Raw genomic sequence first — 18460 nt, forward strand, 5'->3', positions numbered from 1 at the left:
CATTATTTATGTTTTTTGTGTTTCCCTTCAGGCTGTGTGTTGTTTCAGAACATCCCAGTGGAGGTGGTGTCAAGCTAACAGACACGGACACACAAGAGACTAAAAGATAAAAAGAAAGATTGTTTTTGCATGTGTGTATTTGTGTGCAGTATGTGTGTGTAAAACCTTCCGTGAAAGTGTTGGCGAGGAAATCAGGGGAGTGAAAATATTAAAAGGGGGGAGGGAGATAAAAGAGGAGGGGCATCCACAAATCCAAACAACACAACAAAAGAAAACACATTGTGGAATAAATGGAGAGGACCCTGTAAGTGTACAAACACGCACCGGTGCAAACAGTTGTCAGGTGGATGGCATCCATTTATCATCTCGAAAGGTTGAGGAAGCAGGTAGAGCTCTTGAATGTAGAAGCCTGATAAACCAATCACAGAGATCCTTCAAGACTCATAAAAGCCTCCCTTTGGTTGAATTATTTAGATCAGAGGAACGGAGACGGCCATTAACCTACATCTTCCTCAAATACGTCTCTATCCCTCTTACACACGTAAGTCTTTCTCAACACACACACACACACGCACACACACACACACACACACATATGGATAGATGTGCACCCTGCAGATTCAAGCTCCTGATTGAGTCATTTACCACTCAACCTCTTGCTGCCGAAAGAGCTCTCGCAGATATTCCTTTATGCACACAACAGAAGCCTGTAAATGCAATCTGCACATTGTAAGGGTTGCTGTGTGTTGCTGTAGTTTCAATCCCTCAGACAAACAGCTACTTTACTGGTGCTTAGAAATTCTACTTTGCAGACAGAACACCACAGAGCACTTAAAAGTTTTGATGCCGGGGAGGATTTTTGTTCTTGGAAGGCAAAAGCAATCTTATTTGAATTTGGTAGCTCCTTCCTGTTAATGTAGCCTGCACAGCAGCGAGCCGAAGTTAGAGTAAGTAATAAAAGTGATCAGAGATATTGGAATGAGTTTGAGAGAAATGATTTAACTTCTAATTGCCTTTCTTTTGTGTGCTACAAATGTGAAATGGTGCAACTACACGATGAGACATTCAGGATTCAGATTTTTTTTTTTTTTAATCAGAGATTGTTAACAAACAATCTGCCCTCAAACTCCCATGTAACCTTCAAATTAGTTTTGCAGGTATTCACCACACCTGTCAAAACATCATGCACATCTGCCACGAAGAGGTTTTTTTTTTGCCTCCCTCTCCCTTGCAAACAGCTCTGTTAAGTGGAAATTTGTAGTCTTTCTCTCTCTCTACAGATCTTTGACATGTTACCTGACTAATCTGCTGCTAATTACAGAATTTACATCTTGTCGGTACTGAACACTGACACATACAACATCTTAAGTTGCTGTTAAATTATCCTGGCCTCTCTGAAAAACAGAAGCAGTCATCCATGCACATCAGACTGTATAATTGCTCAAACACGTCTGCACTGTCACACAGTTAAAGGGGAAGTTCATTTTTTTTAAACCTGCACCTTATTTCTGCCATAAAATATGTTAATCTATTCACCGATAACAGTTTGGTGAAAGTCGGAGTCCTTCGGACGCTATTTAGATCCGTGTATATCCATATAACGGGAGAGAAAAGGACATAGACAATACAGCCTCTAAATAAGGCATTATCTGTCTTCATTTCACCAATACTTTAAAACGAATGAATGAATGAACGCGTACTATTGCACTGTTAGCTCATAGCTGCCGTGTTGTTGTTATTGGGGGCTATCGGGGAGCTTATCGGGGGCGTCTACACACGCGTCTACTGGGATGACGTCATTGACGTGCGATGCTGCGTTTGACAACGTGGACGACAACTTTGAGTACGATGGACGTCCTTACCGGAGTGAATGAGCTGTGCTGCAGCGGCATGCGTCGATGACGTCATCCCAGTAGACGCGTGTGTAGAAAGCTCCATTTCGCCCCGGATAACAACAACACGGCAGCTATGAGCTAACAGTGCAATAGTATGTGTTCATTCATTCTTTTGGCTTAAACTATTGGTGAAATATAGAAAGATAATGCCTTATTTATAGGCTGTATTGTTTATGCCCTGTTCTCTCCTGTTATATGGATATACGCTGATCTCGAGTAATCCAAATATCTTCCGAAGGACGCCAACTTTCACCAAACTGTTATCGGTGAGTAGATGAACGTATTTTATGCCAGAAATAAGGTCCAGGTTTAAAAAAACTGAACTTTCCCAATAAGATAAAGATAGGGACTTTTATATTTTAAACAGAAAGCTACATTAGACTTGTGTGTGTGTATCCATATATACATACAGTATATATAGCAAATGTATATTCAGATATACTGCAGTACATCTCAGTTACATTATGGAAACAGATGATGTATTAACAACTGCACTGATGAATTAATAACCAGATGTACATGTCAACTGAAGCTCCTTCCTCCTGTGAAACAATATAACTAATGGATGCTTGTCAAGGGTACCACATATATGTAGCATTTTACTCCACCATATGTGCATGTGTGAAGTACGTGGATGTCTCTCTCTCACAAACACACACACACATGAACACACAGGAAGTCAGAGGCAATACTGGTTGAGATTGAGGTCGGGCAGGTGTTATGGGGATATTGGATTAAGAGGGCTACAGGGCTGAAACACAGACACTCCTGCTGATGCGGAGAAGATTTCTAAAGTGAATCACTGTTTAATAGAGTAAAACCTCGTTTATCCCAAATCCCAGACAGCTAAACTGGTCAACAAATTCAATCTGGGAAGAAAGGATAAATAAACAAATAAATGAAATAAATCATCTTGTATTTTCAGATGGCTGAATGGTTTTAAATCAAATTATTTGAAGAGTGTGCACTTGAGTAGCTACTGCAGCCATTATGTGAAAAAAGGGTGGTTACTCCCTGATGGACAAAAATGCGCAGTTCAAGTGGTGGTGAATGAACATATTATTGCCAGCTGTAATACTGCATAAAGTAATACATAATGTTTATTCATCACTCATACTTTTCCTTAAGGACTCATTCGTGTTCTATCACCTTGATTTTGAAAGTAAAAACAACTTCCATTACTGTATTTGGGGCTGTTTTTAAAAAGAGACATCATAAATTATTAGGTATACTCCCAAAGCTGCCTGAAGCCCCCACAGTGTGAGATTGATTGAATTAAATATGAGGATTAGGGAGCTGTCAGCAAAAAGGACTATTTGATTGTTTGAACTGGGTTTTTTTGTAGGTTTTTCTGTATTTACACAAAAACAATTAATTATTAGATTAAATAATTAGAAGAAAAACCATTACACTCCCCTTGGGGCTTAAACAGAGACAAAAATAATTGAATTGTCATAGTTCTAATTAGTTGTGAGACACAAACTGAATTTAGAAAAAAAAGTATCAGTGCAAAGACTTTAGAACTCAAAATAATTTGAGAAAAATGTGAATGCAATTATTCAAAACACCCCCGAGGCATAAAAATGAAAGCAAATCAAGGGGATGATTGGAAAGTATGTGTGTTTATAGGAGAGAAAATAAGAAAGAAACAAAGAAAGAAAGAGAGCTTGCATCAGTCACATTTATCTGAAATATTGTAGCTTCATCCACAGCGTGAATGTAAATTCTAACAGTCAAAATTAGTCTGTTATTATAAAAAATGTGAAAAACTTGCAGTTTAACTCAAGCTGTTTCTTAAGTAAAACTATATATTCCAACCTGATTATTTACATTGTCAAGTTTTAATTTGAGGTGTGTATTTATATCAAGTCTTTAAAAAAGGAGACTATAGCACATTTTTATATTTAGTAATTTACATGTCATGTAAACATTTCTCTAACCTCAATTCTAAAAAGTTGGGACACCGTAAAATGCAAATACAAAGAGAAAATGGGCAAATATCATAAAGCAGTATTTAATTCACAATAAAACATAGAAAACATGTGTTTAAACTATGTTAAACGATGTTGGAAGTGAGAGACATTCTTCTATTTCATGAAAAATATGCGCTCATCTTGAATTTAATGGCAGCAACATGTCGCAGAAAGTTGGGACAGAGGCCAAGTTTAGCATTGTATGGTATCCCCTCTTGTTTTAACAAAAGTCTGTGAACAACTGGGAACTGAGGAGACCAACTGCTGGACCTTTACTAGTGTGTATTATTATCTCATTATTCTGCTGAAATATTCAAGACCTTTCCTAAATGATATGTTGTCTGGATGTTAACCTGTGACTCTAAAACCTGCATATACCTTTAAGCACTGATAGGGCCTTTCCAGGTATGTGGCCAGTTCCATATGCACTAATGCACCCCCATACCGCCCCAGAGATGCAGGCTTTTAAACCGAGAGCTGATTTTAAAAAAGACGCTGGATGGTCTCTCTCCTCTTCAGTCTAGAGGATGATCTAGAAATAATCTAAAGAATTGGAATCATCTGAGCACAAACAGCTTCCAATTGACCTCAGTCCATAAATGAGCTTTTTTCCAGAGAAGATGGCAGCAATTCGGGATAATGTTCGCATTGAGCTTTAACCTGCATGTGGATGGCATGGCAAACTTTGTTCCTAGACAATCATTTCTGGAAGTGTTCCTGACCCCATGCAGTGCACTCATGCCTGTTTTTAAAAGCAGTACCACCTGAGGACCTGAAGATCACGGTCATTCAATATTCAGATTTTCGGCGGTGTCCCTTGTTTGCTGAGATGTTTCCAGATTCTTGAAATCTTGGATTTTTTTGATGATATCATGTACTGTGGATCTTTACTTCTGAGAGACTCTGCCTCTCTCAGGTGCTCTTTTTATACCCAGTTATATTACTGACATGTTGCTAATTACTCCAATATAGTTGCAACATGTTCTTATGGTTGATTCCTTTAAGTACCACTAACCTGTCCAGGCTTATGTTTCCCAGTTCCAACATCTTTGAGACATGTTGCTGCTGTCAAATTCAAGATGAGCTAATATGTCTCGTGAAAAAGTGAAATGTCTTACTTTCAACATAGATATCTTTTCTGTTTTGTTTTGTGAATAAAATATTGGCTTATGAGACTTGCAAATCATTGTCTTTTGTTTTTATTGATATTTTACAAATTGTTTCAACTTTTTTTTTTTCTAAATTGGGTTTTTTATGGAGCTCTAAAGGCGCTTGTAGGTGGACGTTATAAAGGGCAGTCAGTAATGCTAAGCTAGCACTTATGTGCTAAGTTACTCAAGTTTCAAGAGCAAATTTAGGAGTTTAATTTTGTATATTTCAACAATATAATTAATAATGAATATTCCGGGTAAATTAAATTCTTGGGGTTTCATCTTATTGATTAAACAGAATACAGCACAAAACAATCAAGCAGCTATTTGTTATTATTTCTTATTATCATAATGAGACTAATTTTAGAATTAGACTTTCTTTTCTGTTTTGTTCTTTGTCTACGTATATACATATATATATATATATATATATATATTTGTATTGTACCATTGTACATTGCTTATTTCAGTTTTTCTTTTGAACATAAATTTGAAATAAAAAAAAGCAAAATTACACTGGGTAATAGAACATTTACAGCAAAATAAGCTTACAACTGGAAATAAATGTTACTTTACTTTAATTGATTTTATTATCATTTCATTTTGCCTTTTTTTCCTCCTTTGTACATTCTGTGAGACACAATGTTGTTGTTTTATAAGTGAGTTGTTACCGAGAGCTTGTTGTACCTTCCTGTGTTTAAGACAAATATCATCAGACCTCACTTTCATGTGTTTGTTTCAGCAATGGTATTTTCCCTCATTGTTAAACTCTCAATTGATAGTTGCAGTACATTTAAGGACTTTAACAATGAAGACCTGTACCTCTCAACCATCAGGACATAAAGTTTAATGTTTCTATTTTTCTTAGATGATTAGATAAAGGACAAACCTAATCTAGAAAAATGCTACATGTAGAGTCACGAGGACCATAAATCTTGTATGGTGGCTCCAGGCAGCCTTTAAGAAGCTAGTCTAAGTTATTGCTTTAAGACTAGTTTGAATATGATATATCCTTCATGAGAAGATAGTCTGAGTTACTGTTTTTCAATAAAATAAATCATTTATTGGTGTCCCTCGTGTGTAAATGTGTATTTTTCATCTGAAAGCGACAGTGCTTTCAGGTGTTGGTTTGTGTGTCAGTAAATATTCAGAACTGAGTTTTATCAGTGCAAACGGTTCAGTCAAACAAGGTAAATAAATAAAACTATATCTATTGCCATTTTACCTTTTAAATCAACGCCGGCCTAAAATCAGCTTTTTTTTATGTTCATCCTCTTTTTGGAGAGTCACCTTTTCCTCACCTGCCTCTTTGACTTGTCTCTTAACTGTTGGCAGCAATAATGTTTCAAGTCATGATAGTTTTTTCGTTTTTTCACTGATTGTGAGGTCTTCAAGAGAGTCTCTTGAGGACAAGCTTCCCCTGGCTCTGTGTGCAGTGCAAACATTTGTCTTTGTCTTGCACTCACTATAGTTTGGAGTATTGATATAATGATGTCGGCTTTGTTAGATGTTTGAGGAATTATTCTGTTCCATTAGTCAAGTAAAAGTAGAAATATCAAGATGTAGAAAATAAAAAAAAAACTTTAAGCAGAACATATTCAAGAAAAGAATTGAGCAAGTTGCAAGACCATTTAAACCTGTGGTCCACAATTTTACTGGCTGGTGGCACATTATAGAAACGGTAGTGTTATTCCATTTAAGATCTCCATTAATTATTTCATCATACTGATACAGTATTTATCTTCTCTACTTCTGATGGATCTATTTATAAATGCAAAAGTTGACAAATATTGGAAAACTTTCAAAATTAATACATAAATTAAGAATTTTTATAACATAATTTTACTCCTTACTTCCACATCATGCTGTTTTGTAGACTTCCTATTGAGGAACCACTTCTGTAAACAACCTTACGGTATTTGAAACAGTTAAAACTATAACCTGCGTATACAACATGGATGTTGCCACCTTTACATCAACTACTGGTTTATGGACCAGTTTATGGTTTACGGTTATTCTTAAGCCTAGAATCTTTTATTTCCTTTAAAGTTAAAGTTTGGCACCTTTCTTCTACTTTTGCGTTGAATGCTTTGCTTTACAGGAAACATATTCTGCCATTTTCTAACAAGTTGGCACAATTTTCTGAGGTCTTACTGAAATGCATGAGACAGGCTTTGGTCAAAACATCTGTTGGTTTACCCTTCCTTATTGTTAAAAGAATGAATAAATAAACCCTGACAAATTATTTCTCAAATACTTACACTTCCCTCATCTGAAGTTCAGGCACTGAGAGTTGGAACTGATCCCTCTTAGTGGCTCATTTTCTTTAGTTCAGCGTTGAGCTGGACCAAGTTGTTAAAACAGTACGATCAAAAGTGGTTGCTGCACACGCACAGTCTTTAGCTAACTACTGCTGTAATATTACCCTCAAATATACATCCACTGGGCTCTCATGTCCTATTAGGCTGGTGGTAGATGTAAGACGCATGCTCCTCAGTACAGCTGAGAACCATACCTTTCCAAACAAATCTGGCTTCATTGGTGTAGCAAGTTGGATGCCAACGGACGGGGCTCAAAGGTCGAGGCTTACCACAGATGGTGGAGAAAACAAGAGGAGTGATGTATGTTTACACTGAACATCTGAATTAAATGAGTGACATCATTTCAAACGTAGGGGTGCCAAAACTAAGTGTTAGTACTGGCTCCAGACAGCCAAATGCATACTCAAAAGCACACAAGAAAAATGTATTTTTCCAAAATGTCCCTTTTTGGTGCGATAGATTAACATCACAGCCCTTTTACAGACAGCCGTTCCACTTCCTATTCGCCCCATTATAAAAAAATTGGCTGCAGTTCAGTTGATTTTGTCTGGGGGCGCCGGCGAGCGAGTGCAGAATGACCATTGGCCATAGGGCTGGCGCTAATAACTCAAAAAATGTCCCCGCTAGCGGCTGAAACCTGAAAATATTACTGTGATTTCTGACAGAGGGATGTGGATTTATATCGAAAGTACAATAACCTGGGAGTTATAGCTTTCTGTTTTCTTACAGGTCTGGCATTTGCGAGTCAGTCTCCGCTAGCATCTAGCTAACGGAATCTGAAGAACGCACGGCTGATTACGACCGGCTGCTTTACGGCACTCGTCCACTGTGCCAGAGTGCTAACCTGGTGCTGCTAACAACAACCAAAGCTAAACCAGAGGCTGGTCAGAGAGTATGTAAAAGGGCTGTGCTGAAATCTGTAACTATTTGAGCTAACACCTCTCTGCTAGCTCAGCGCTAGGACTGACCATGCCGTAAAGTGATGCCACATGCGTGACGTCACTCGGGATGCAATACTGACAATACATGTGTATTTTAAACAAATCTAGTGAGTCTAAAAAATCAAAACAAGTGCCGTTTGAAAGGATAATTTATCCTGCCTTTAGGAAAATTAAAATAAAAAAATATAAAAATTTATATCCAAAGCAATGGCTGCATCTAAGGTGGATTTCATAGTACCACCATAGAGTTCTGCCTGCTCTGCACTGCTTCGTTGGCGCCCCTAGAGTGCAGTACCACCCGGAAAAAGCCGCCAGCTTTCCCTCTCCTCATAATAGAGACTCTCTGTTAACATGTAACCAACATTTAATTGCAATATTTTTTATTATGTAGTAAATTTAAAGGTGGGGTCTGTGATGTTTTCTGGAGCATTTTTTATCATATTGTCTGAAAACCTCCTCACGACCCCATTGCACCCACTAAAATAGAAACTTCATGTGTTTTGAAGGCGTGGTTTCGAGGGGTGGGCTGAAGGGAGAGGCAAGGTTGTGTATTTTCAAAAATATAGCTTGCAGGAACCGTTTTTCCAAGATCTCAGACCCCACCTTTAAGAGGTTTGAGTACAGTAAGATAGTTAAATCTGTTACAAAATGGCACAGTTCATAAGTTCTTCATCGTTTTTGTTGGTGTCAGTTGTACCAAGTGATGGAAATATGCAGTGTACTCCACATTTCCAGCACAGTGAACTAGATTGTGTTGGCCAGTAAAAGCTTTGATAATGTGACCAAAAGAAAATGTTGGGAGATTAGGGTTGAGATGCAATTTATTCATCAACACTCTTGTTTGCTTTTTTTAATATTTGCTTGGATCTGGGTTTCCAGTTCTGATTATGTTAACAAACCAAAAATGTTAGAAACAGCCTGTCCTCTAACTATAATTTCTTTCTCTGCCACCACCCTCTTTCATCCGTTTTTACATTTCTGACAACCACTGAGTGCTTTGACTAAGAGAAACCAGTCTTCCAGCGTGTCCTATAAGAAGGTGAATGTGGGTTGAATATTATAAATGGAAAAGATCAGACTATGGAGGCAAGGACCAAGAAAATAGAGAGAAAGAGAGGAGGATGTGGGAAGCAAAGAAGTGGATGACGAAAGCATTGAGGTGGTAGATGCATAATGGAGATGAGAAAGAGGATACACAAAGTGAGAGAGAGGAAATGTCTATTTTTACCAGTTGTTGGAGGAGAGAAAAGGAGAATGTGATAGGCCCCTGCATTAGACAAAAGGAGGAGGAGGAATTTGGCTTGTTCAGGCTGATTCATATGGACATCTATCTAACTGCAGAGTAGATGAAATTTTACCCATCGACAGGATCCGTCTCACTATGTCTCCTTACTTTGTCAACCATTCTTTCTCTGCCCATTGCTGTCAGTTCTTTGTGTTTGTTGACTCCCTTTGAAGTACCATAGTTTATTATGTACAGCACCATTTCAAGTTTCGAACATTTCTAAATGTTTCAAAAGCGAATTGGATTCAGTGAGGCTTTTTTTTAATCATTACTCTTTACACAATTCTACACATTTTCAAATCTAAATCTTTTCTCTGTAGTGTTTATGTGTACATTTATTGAACAAAAAATGCTGAAAAATCCCATATACACAAGTGTCCAGGCCGTCCAAGCAGCACTGGGCATCTAGCTTTTTTGGGTATGATTCTACAAGCTTGGCAGAACCATTCAAACTCATCCAGACTGAAAGTGGAGCTGGACCACATCATCTCTCCAGAGATGCTCTTCTGGGTTCAGGTCCAGATTCTTGCTGGATTGCTCCAGGACTTTTTCCACTTCTGTGTTTTCCTGGCAGAATGCTTTGGGTAGTTGTTATGCTGAAATGTAAATCTCAGCCTCGGCCCGAGATCCTGAGCACCATGCAAAAGGTTTTTAGTCAAATCATACTTCTACATTCATGTTTTGTTCACAAGTGCCTGTCACAGAGAAATATCCCCTCAGCATGATGCTGCTGTGTTTGACATGAGGTGATGCCTGCTCTTCTCCATACGTAACAAGCAAATTGTGGTCATATAGCTGTAGGAACCACTGGGGAACCTTTTCTCCACCTACTTTCATTTAAGTGTCACCAGGTGGTCTTCTCTCTTGCTGGTCAACAACACCCATCATTTAACTGACCCATTTTCTCACATTTTATTAATTATTTTCTTTTATTCACGACATCACTAGCTTCTGCATTATCACTGAATACTTACATTTGCATTTGCTTGTACAAATCTTACTTCTTTGTAGTATCTTCTTTCATTCCTGGAACAAATAATTAACATTAAATGGGATTCCTGGTGAGGGCTGCACGGTGGTGTGGTGGTTAGCACTGTCGCCTCACAGCAAGAAGGTTCCCGGTTCAAGTCCTGGCTGGGGCCTTTCTGTGTGGAGTTTGCATGTTCTCCCTGTGTATGTGTGGGTTCTCTCTGGGTACTCTGGCTTCCTCCCACTGTCCAAAAACATGCATGTTAGGTTCATTGGTGTCTCTAAAATTGTCCTTAGGAGTGAGTGTGAGTGTGAGTGTGAGTGTGTGTGTTGTTTGTCTCATTTGTCCCTGTGATGGACTGGTGGCCTGTCCAGGGTGTACCCTGCCTCTTGCCCATTGACCGCTGGGATAGGCTCTAGCCCCCCCGCGACCCGACTGACGGATTCAGCGTTATAGAAAATGGATGGATGGGATTCCTGTTGGCTGTAAGCTGATGTGGAGGTTAGCACTGTTGCTCTCAGCAAGAATTTTCTCAGTTTGTGTGGAGTTGGATCTTCTTGCCATGCAGGCATGGGTTCTCTCCAGGTATGGGTACTCCGTCTTCCTCTCACAGACCAAAGATATATTAGGTTAGTTTGTAATCCTGAAATTGACCATAGGGTTGAGCGTGCGTGTGCATGGGTGTTTGTCTCTGTGTTGGCCCTGTGATGGACTGGCATTCTGTACAGGGTGTACTCCACCTCTCACCCAGTGGCAGCTGGATTACGTTTCTGTTCCCCAGCGATCACAAATAAGCGGGTCTAGAAAATCGATGGATGAATGTTGTTGGATAGGCCTTTGTTTTTATTTTTTTTTGTTTAGCAAATACAATCTATATCACTCCTTTGAGTTGACCCCTACCTGAACTCAAACCTGTGAGGATTGAGGCAATACGATAAAAAGAGAAATCTACAAATTAAATAACATATATAATGTACAACCTAATTTCTCAGAGACAACAAATAAATTGAGCAGAGTGTGTTTACTCCTGTGCATTATTTCTTATTATAACAAGAGATTTTGCAGAGAATCTGCAGCTCCTCTTTCCTCATACATTAAACTTCCTTTCCTTCCTCTTCTGTCTATCTCTCCGCTGCATCTCTCCATTCCTCTTCCTTCACAATCGATGGATTACTTCCTGTGTTCAGCAGGATGACACCATAGTTTAGAGTCCATGGGGTTCATGTTACTAGTCATGTGCGAGTGTGTGTTGGTGAGTTTTCAGGAATCGTGAAGGACTTAAGGGGGTCACTGAGCCTTTTGGGTCAACAGTGTCGGCAGGCCTGTCTTTTCCCCTGAGCCTGAGTGACAGCTGCACCGACTACATTCTGCTTGGATAGAACAACCATTAAAGACAAACACAAAGGATTGACACGAAGAGACTTTGATGACCTTTAAATGTGTTATTACCTAGGATCAAAGGACAATGTATCATGTAGAAATCAAGCATTTGTGCCTCTGAATCTGTCAAGAATATTGCAGAAACTGAGCTGCTAGCACATGATGTCAGATGTCATAGAGACTAGATTGACTACAGCAAATGGCTTCCATACAGAGACCTAACAAAAGCTGAATACTCTCCTGTTTATTTTGTTCTCTTTAAACAGCTATTACCTCATATCTAGTTTTTCCATCATCACCTCTTAAGAACACCTGAGAACCATATTTCTGCAATCTCAAACTGCCAACTGCCACCAGTCATGTCAAATCATGAAATCCACTATTATCTGCTAACAACTTTTCCTCTCCGGGCAGACAACAACCAAGTTGTTTTAACAGACTGACTGACAGGCCCTGATGTCCTTAAATCTTGTAATAGCCTCCCTACATCTATCGCCCAGGGCAACACGCAGCAGTAAATGGCTTCAGTTTGTCTGCGATGTTCTCAAAGAGCTGAAGAGAGATCAATACAGTCAGTCACCGTCATCGTTTTGATCTCAACTCCAGTGTGATCTCCTGCCATAAAACTCCTGCTCCACTCAAGATCCCAAACCCCCGGGCTCCCCCAACAAGACTGTCACAGCAGTTATGCACTGTAAAGAGCTGAGGAAAGGACAGTCCACCTGGACATAGTCGTAACATCATGTCCAACTCACAGTGACTGTGTGTAGTAGCTCCTGCTGCTCTGTCATCACCATTGCCCAGGCAGTGGCTGCAATAACTCTGAATTTCTGCTGAGTGCTTTGGGGTTGCTTTTTGGCTGAAAAGTTAATTCAATTTCCAGCACCCTTTTCCTGCCACGCTATATCCTTCCTACAAGGATGGAAAAACGAGCATTATCCTCCATATGTTATAAAACATATGCAAGGAGATGTGAGTCCAATAATTTCAGTGCCAGCTTTTTACACAAAGCAGCACTTAGCTTTTTGTTAAATAGCTGTTTTTTTCTACTTCTGTGACAAGTATAACTACTTTGTGTTGATGGACTACATCTGTTCAATTTCAACAAGCATCTGATCTCAAGCACAAATTAGGCTGTCTGCACTCAATGTCTTAAATTCAACAGTGTTATTTTCCGTGAGGTCTACTCTGATTGGATGACAGCACTGCCTGCTCTTCTCTTGATAGAAACAGCTGTTCAACCAGATTCAGGACTATTTGTATGTTACCCAATCATCTGACTAAGTGACAAACATGAATGACTGGTTTAGACTGGTGCTAATTAGGTTAAAGCAATACAATGTCACTTCTCAAAAAGTCCATTAAGGAGCTCCCCCTACAGGCTTGGAGGTAATGTACGGTTACACTGTCGTAAATACAACACCCTTTCGCTTTAACGTTTCACTTTTGTTGACGAACCGGCGAGGAGTCAGAAGGTGCAAGCTATGTCGACCGAGAAGGTAAGAGTAATCAAATGTACCTGGGAGCGTGAGAGGGGTCTATTTGTTTTTGCGGTGGGTGTGCCAGAAAGCAAGTCGAAGTACTTCCGCTCAGTTCCCGGGCCGGTCCAGCTAAGTTACATAGCGCAGTTATTCCAACTCAGACCCCCGAAGGGCATAGGAGACAGGCCAATCGTAATATTAAAACTCATTCTAGCCGCACAATTTTTTTCAAGCTGTTATTTTAAGGTAGAAATGTTACATAGTATTGCTTTAATAATTTCAGCCACACTAAATATCCATTCATACTGTAAAGAAAGTAATTTGAGGCCCATGCAAACATATACAAATTCACTTGACCTGTAACAAATTGACACAAATCTCTGTCCACAGGGGCTGAAAAAAAAGCTATCACTGCTTTTCAAAAATAAGTGACATAAAGCAGCCTTCTTAAGAAAGGGCAGGCAAGTTAGATTTTTCCCTGAATCCCAACCAAACAACAAGTGATGGCGAAAATAAACAGAAGGTTTCAAAACAGGTTTCCTGTTTCAGCGAAGAGAGAAATCTGCCGCCCACAAGACATTGAGGTGTGTCCACCTTAGATTTTTACCTTCTCACCGTTTGCATACAAATGTAATCAATAGCCATAGAAAAAATATGACTTAAGTGATAATTAGTCCTGGGATTTAATGATTGTCAAGCTGTGACTGAACAGGTTAAGCTGTTAAACAGATGAGTTATTGTGAAAGTAACTAGAGAAATACCCAAATTAAGGGAAAAACATAAATTAAGTGATACTAAACTACAACATTATGGGTGACTTCTAATATTACATCACTGTGTACAATTGCTCCCATTACAATGTCCTGGAGGCTTTACATACATTTTATCTTGGTCCATATTTATGAAATTCTGTATAAAAAATTAAAAACATGAAATTACAACTTCATGAGGACCTGCTTTCTTCTACAGGTTCAAAATAATCAATACCAAAATGATTATGTTGTCTTGTAACACAATGAAGTTGTAACAGATGAAAAGAGGGAGGAGGTGGGGGGCAGCCATTTCCACCATTGCAACCAGACTCCACATCTCACTGGCAACATTTTGTTTTGACTACTCGTGTGGTTCTGAAAGATTTCGACAACTTCAGTTCACACCCACATTTAGTTACAACTCTGTAGACTCCTCTTCTCCTCCCAGAGCCTGCTCTATCTACTGCCCCATCAGGCTCCTTATTAGGCCTTTGTGGCTCTTTGTAAAAGTAAAAAAGCTCATAAATGTTGTTTCTATAAAAGTATAAGGACCACAATCTCTCACACTTCCATTTGAATCCACCACATTTATTTCCCACAACAGAGATTTAACTGTATCTGTTGTTACGACATAAGATTATAGGCTTGAAAACAATGACATATAGTTACTGGCAGGTTTAGTGCTCATCTCCATACCACCCACCTCTCAGTCATGACCTGCGTTTTGAAAGCTAGACACCGTAATTTATTGACAGTTGTGAGGAGCACCACTCTCCACCAGTTTAAACACCAGTTCCATGTCTATTAACGCTGCTGGGTCTTGACCTGACCCCACTTATACCTTCACCTCTGCTGTCCATCTCTTTATGCCTCCCTCCACCTCTGTTCTCCACTTCTTTTCATCCCCCTTTTACGCAGTCATTCCCAGCGGAGGCTCGGTCACCTCTGTGTCCACACACAAACGCATACAGGCTCCTGTCGGCTCTCGGCTTAACGGTATTTATAACGATCTGACCCTGGGACCTCTCTGTTAATGATCTGCAGCCCCTCCCAACTCAAACACACACACCCACACACATGCTGACAGACAATTACCTGCGCTTTTGTGCGCATCATGTTGTTTTTCTCTTTGTTTTGTCGAGATTCATGTGGCGCTAAATCTGAAGATAATTGGAAATGTAAGCAGGTTTAAACTCACAGCTTCTTTTTTTTTGCCGAATGCAGTTTCTCTAGAACAAAAGAATATCGGAAACAGTCTCATGTCTGATCAGCCAGCCGCTTTACACAAAATGTCTGCTTCACATTTCATAAATCTGGTACATTTAAAGGGGAATATACTAAGAAGAGCCACTTGTCTTCACTCAATAAAGAATTTAAATATATTTTATTCCACAACTGGTTACCATTGTCCTTGAGACTCAGCTGGAAATCAAACTTTTTGATTTTCTGCCGTAACCTTGGAGTTTTGAATGAAACAAGGACAAAAATCCTCTAACCATCTAAGTCAAGTTTTTTTTTATCTCGTTCAACTTTTTCAAAGCTACTTCACAGCCATCGTATGTTTTTAGGGACAGCTTTGCTCTCATTATTTGACCCAATACTCACTGCAAATAAAACATAAAAAGATTCTGTTGCCCTGTCTTTTTCTTTTTTTTTTTTTACATTCTGGCAAAAATTATAAAAGATTTTAAAAAAATCTGCTACAAAAAAATGCTACAAATAATAATACTTTGTTAAAAGTGTTGCAAAGATAACAACAATGGAGGACGTTTCAGATGGTTTTCACTGCAGCTATGTTTTCTGATTTATGTCAGAAAGCTGCAAAAGGCATTTGAATCCTAAGCCATTAACCTAATAATAATAATACTTTTAAATTCACCCAAAGCATGAACGGCATCCACTTTTCACTCCGCTCACATCATTCTTCAGGGTCCATTTAATGACACATTTTCATACAGTCTCTGTTCTGGACACAAAGAGATGGTGCCAGACGTCACAGCCAACACACACATCCACAGCACACATAAACATGCAAGTCTCCACACACACAAACACACTCTTATGTTCTTGCTCTCATTCTTTTTCCCTCTCAAGGCTTTTTTTCTCCTCACATGGTTCACCGACACACACATACACACACACCAGCTGGTTTAGGTTCACATACACAAACGAAATCTCTCAGTTCTCCCTCTCAGTCTAACACTGTCAGCAGCACTACAGCTTTATATGAGGCCAGAGACAGTGGAGACAATGTCCACCAGCATTATAATGAAGCAGAGTCTATCACATGAGAGGAAAAACATCTACTGTATTTCATAGCTCACAGTACAGCATTTTTGGGTCTGTTCTCACATCTTGAGGGAGTCTACTGCATTGTGTTCTTTTTCCACATAAAGGTGTGTGTGTGTTTTGTGTGAACAGTCTCACCCTGTCTATTACTTGTCTCCGGTGTTATTTTTCTTCAGCTGACACAAGGCTGAAGTGCAGATGAAAGACCAAGACTGGATGGCAACCTCCAATTATGCTCCCTAAGAGCATATGGAAACACATGTCTTATTGCTCACAGCCCTAATTCAGAGAAAAGGCATAAATAAGATGACCTCATAGAGTTAAAAGCCTGAAGTAGACAATCACTCAGCAGCTTTTATTGCTGTACTTGAGCGACAGTCACTGAAAGGCAGTAATTTGCTAACCTCTATTTACCTGAGTGATTAAGATAATTTACACACATTTCTGGTTTTCATTAGGACTTTTTGTTACCGCTGGAGTCTATAATGCATTGTTTATTCACCAGCAAAGAGTGAGGACAAATCTCGATGTAGATGCTTAAGAAAATAAATGAATAAATGAATAGATAGTAGAGCGTAAGAGTTGTAACCGAAAATCCACATAAAGTCTGGAACACATCCGAGAGAATATTTCACCTCTTTGGTAAACTTTGTAACCTTGTGCAGATCAGCTTCAGCTCTTACAATGCGAGGGTTTCCCTATTGTACCCCTGCACCTGGTGGGTGTTAGCAGAGTTGCTTCGCCGCTGCAACTAAATGAGACAGTTGTGGTAGTTTGGCTTGGGAACATATTGATAATCCTGCATGGCTTCAACCTGATGGGTTATTGGATAATAAGTATTTGTTCCTTGTTCCCACAGTCCTTATTTTGTGTTAACCAAGCTCGAGTAACAATACGATGTGCTACTTCACTGTAAATACATTATTATGACAGGCCTGGTACAGCAAGCAACCAAAAAAATGAAAAAAAAGACATGAGCCATTTCTTTTAGGATGTAAGTATTGAGCAGGGGGAGGTGAGGGATTTAAGATGTGTGTGTCTGCATGCACGTGCAAATATGACTGTTAATCAGTGATACAGTCTGGGTGCTATTATTTATTCTTGTTCTCAGTTTATGTATGCAGGAAATTAGCAGTAATACCATGAAGATTTACTGTTGCTGACTAACTTTGTGCACTGTTGTCATTGTTTTAATTAGAAGCTAATCACACCTCCATTCTGTTGCCAAACAAACCATTTTTCTGTAACAGGGTTGGGCTCAGTGTCAGACTCATGCCATCATTCCTCTCTTCTGTCCTCAGTGACTTTGTGTTGTTGCTGGTGCTACATCTTTGCCTTCAAAACAAATATGAATCCATTCATTTCATTATCCAGTGATGGAATTCGAAATCTATTTTTTCTTCCTCTTAGTTCTTTTTCCCAATCGATAAGTTCTATTTGTCTTTTTTCGGATAAAGACATTAATCTCCTCGGCTTAGAAAAGATAAACATTTATTACTGTTATTTCTTGGCTTCATAATTAAATGCAGCTGAGTGTAAAGACCAGCATTAAAACATGAAAGCAACCAGTGCTTATGAGGAACCTACAGTGGTAGTATTTTCCACACCGAGGTATTTGTAACATGACCCAAGTTATCTCCAGTTGCTTCTCATTTATATTTCTCACAACAACATTATCAAGTCATATCAGATTATCTTAATCATCTTTTACCTTATTACAGTAAGGAATGCACCTCCCCCCACCTCCTACCAACCGGTGATGTTAGTTTATTATAGCAGGACAATGCTACTATGACATAGTTGTGTCTGCATCATGGTGGCAGGTGCAGAAATCAGGATTTAATAGTTAATTGTCAGTTTATGCTAAAGTAAGCTCGAAGAACAAATGATAAGGATTGGGGCATGCTTGAAAAATCCACTCACATCTGATGTTTTCAAGGCAGCAGAAAGGTAACACCTGATGAAATGAAAATCTATTGAAGGCCCACTTTTGGTCAATCTGTTTGTGCATTATGGAAGTGA

The 18460-nt window shown here is 39.1% G+C and overlaps 1 protein-coding gene across 2 annotated transcripts in view; it reads left to right on the forward strand.

Moving 5' to 3' along the window:
• The window catches only part of ntrk2a (neurotrophic tyrosine kinase, receptor, type 2a), a 90150-nt gene that overhangs the window by 41835 nt on the left and 29855 nt on the right, over positions 1-18460 (forward strand). The window lies entirely within an intron of this gene.

Source organism: Odontesthes bonariensis, chromosome 6, assembly GCF_027942865.1.
Source record: "Odontesthes bonariensis isolate fOdoBon6 chromosome 6, fOdoBon6.hap1, whole genome shotgun sequence".
NCBI classification, from domain to species: domain Eukaryota; kingdom Metazoa; phylum Chordata; class Actinopteri; order Atheriniformes; family Atherinopsidae; genus Odontesthes; species Odontesthes bonariensis.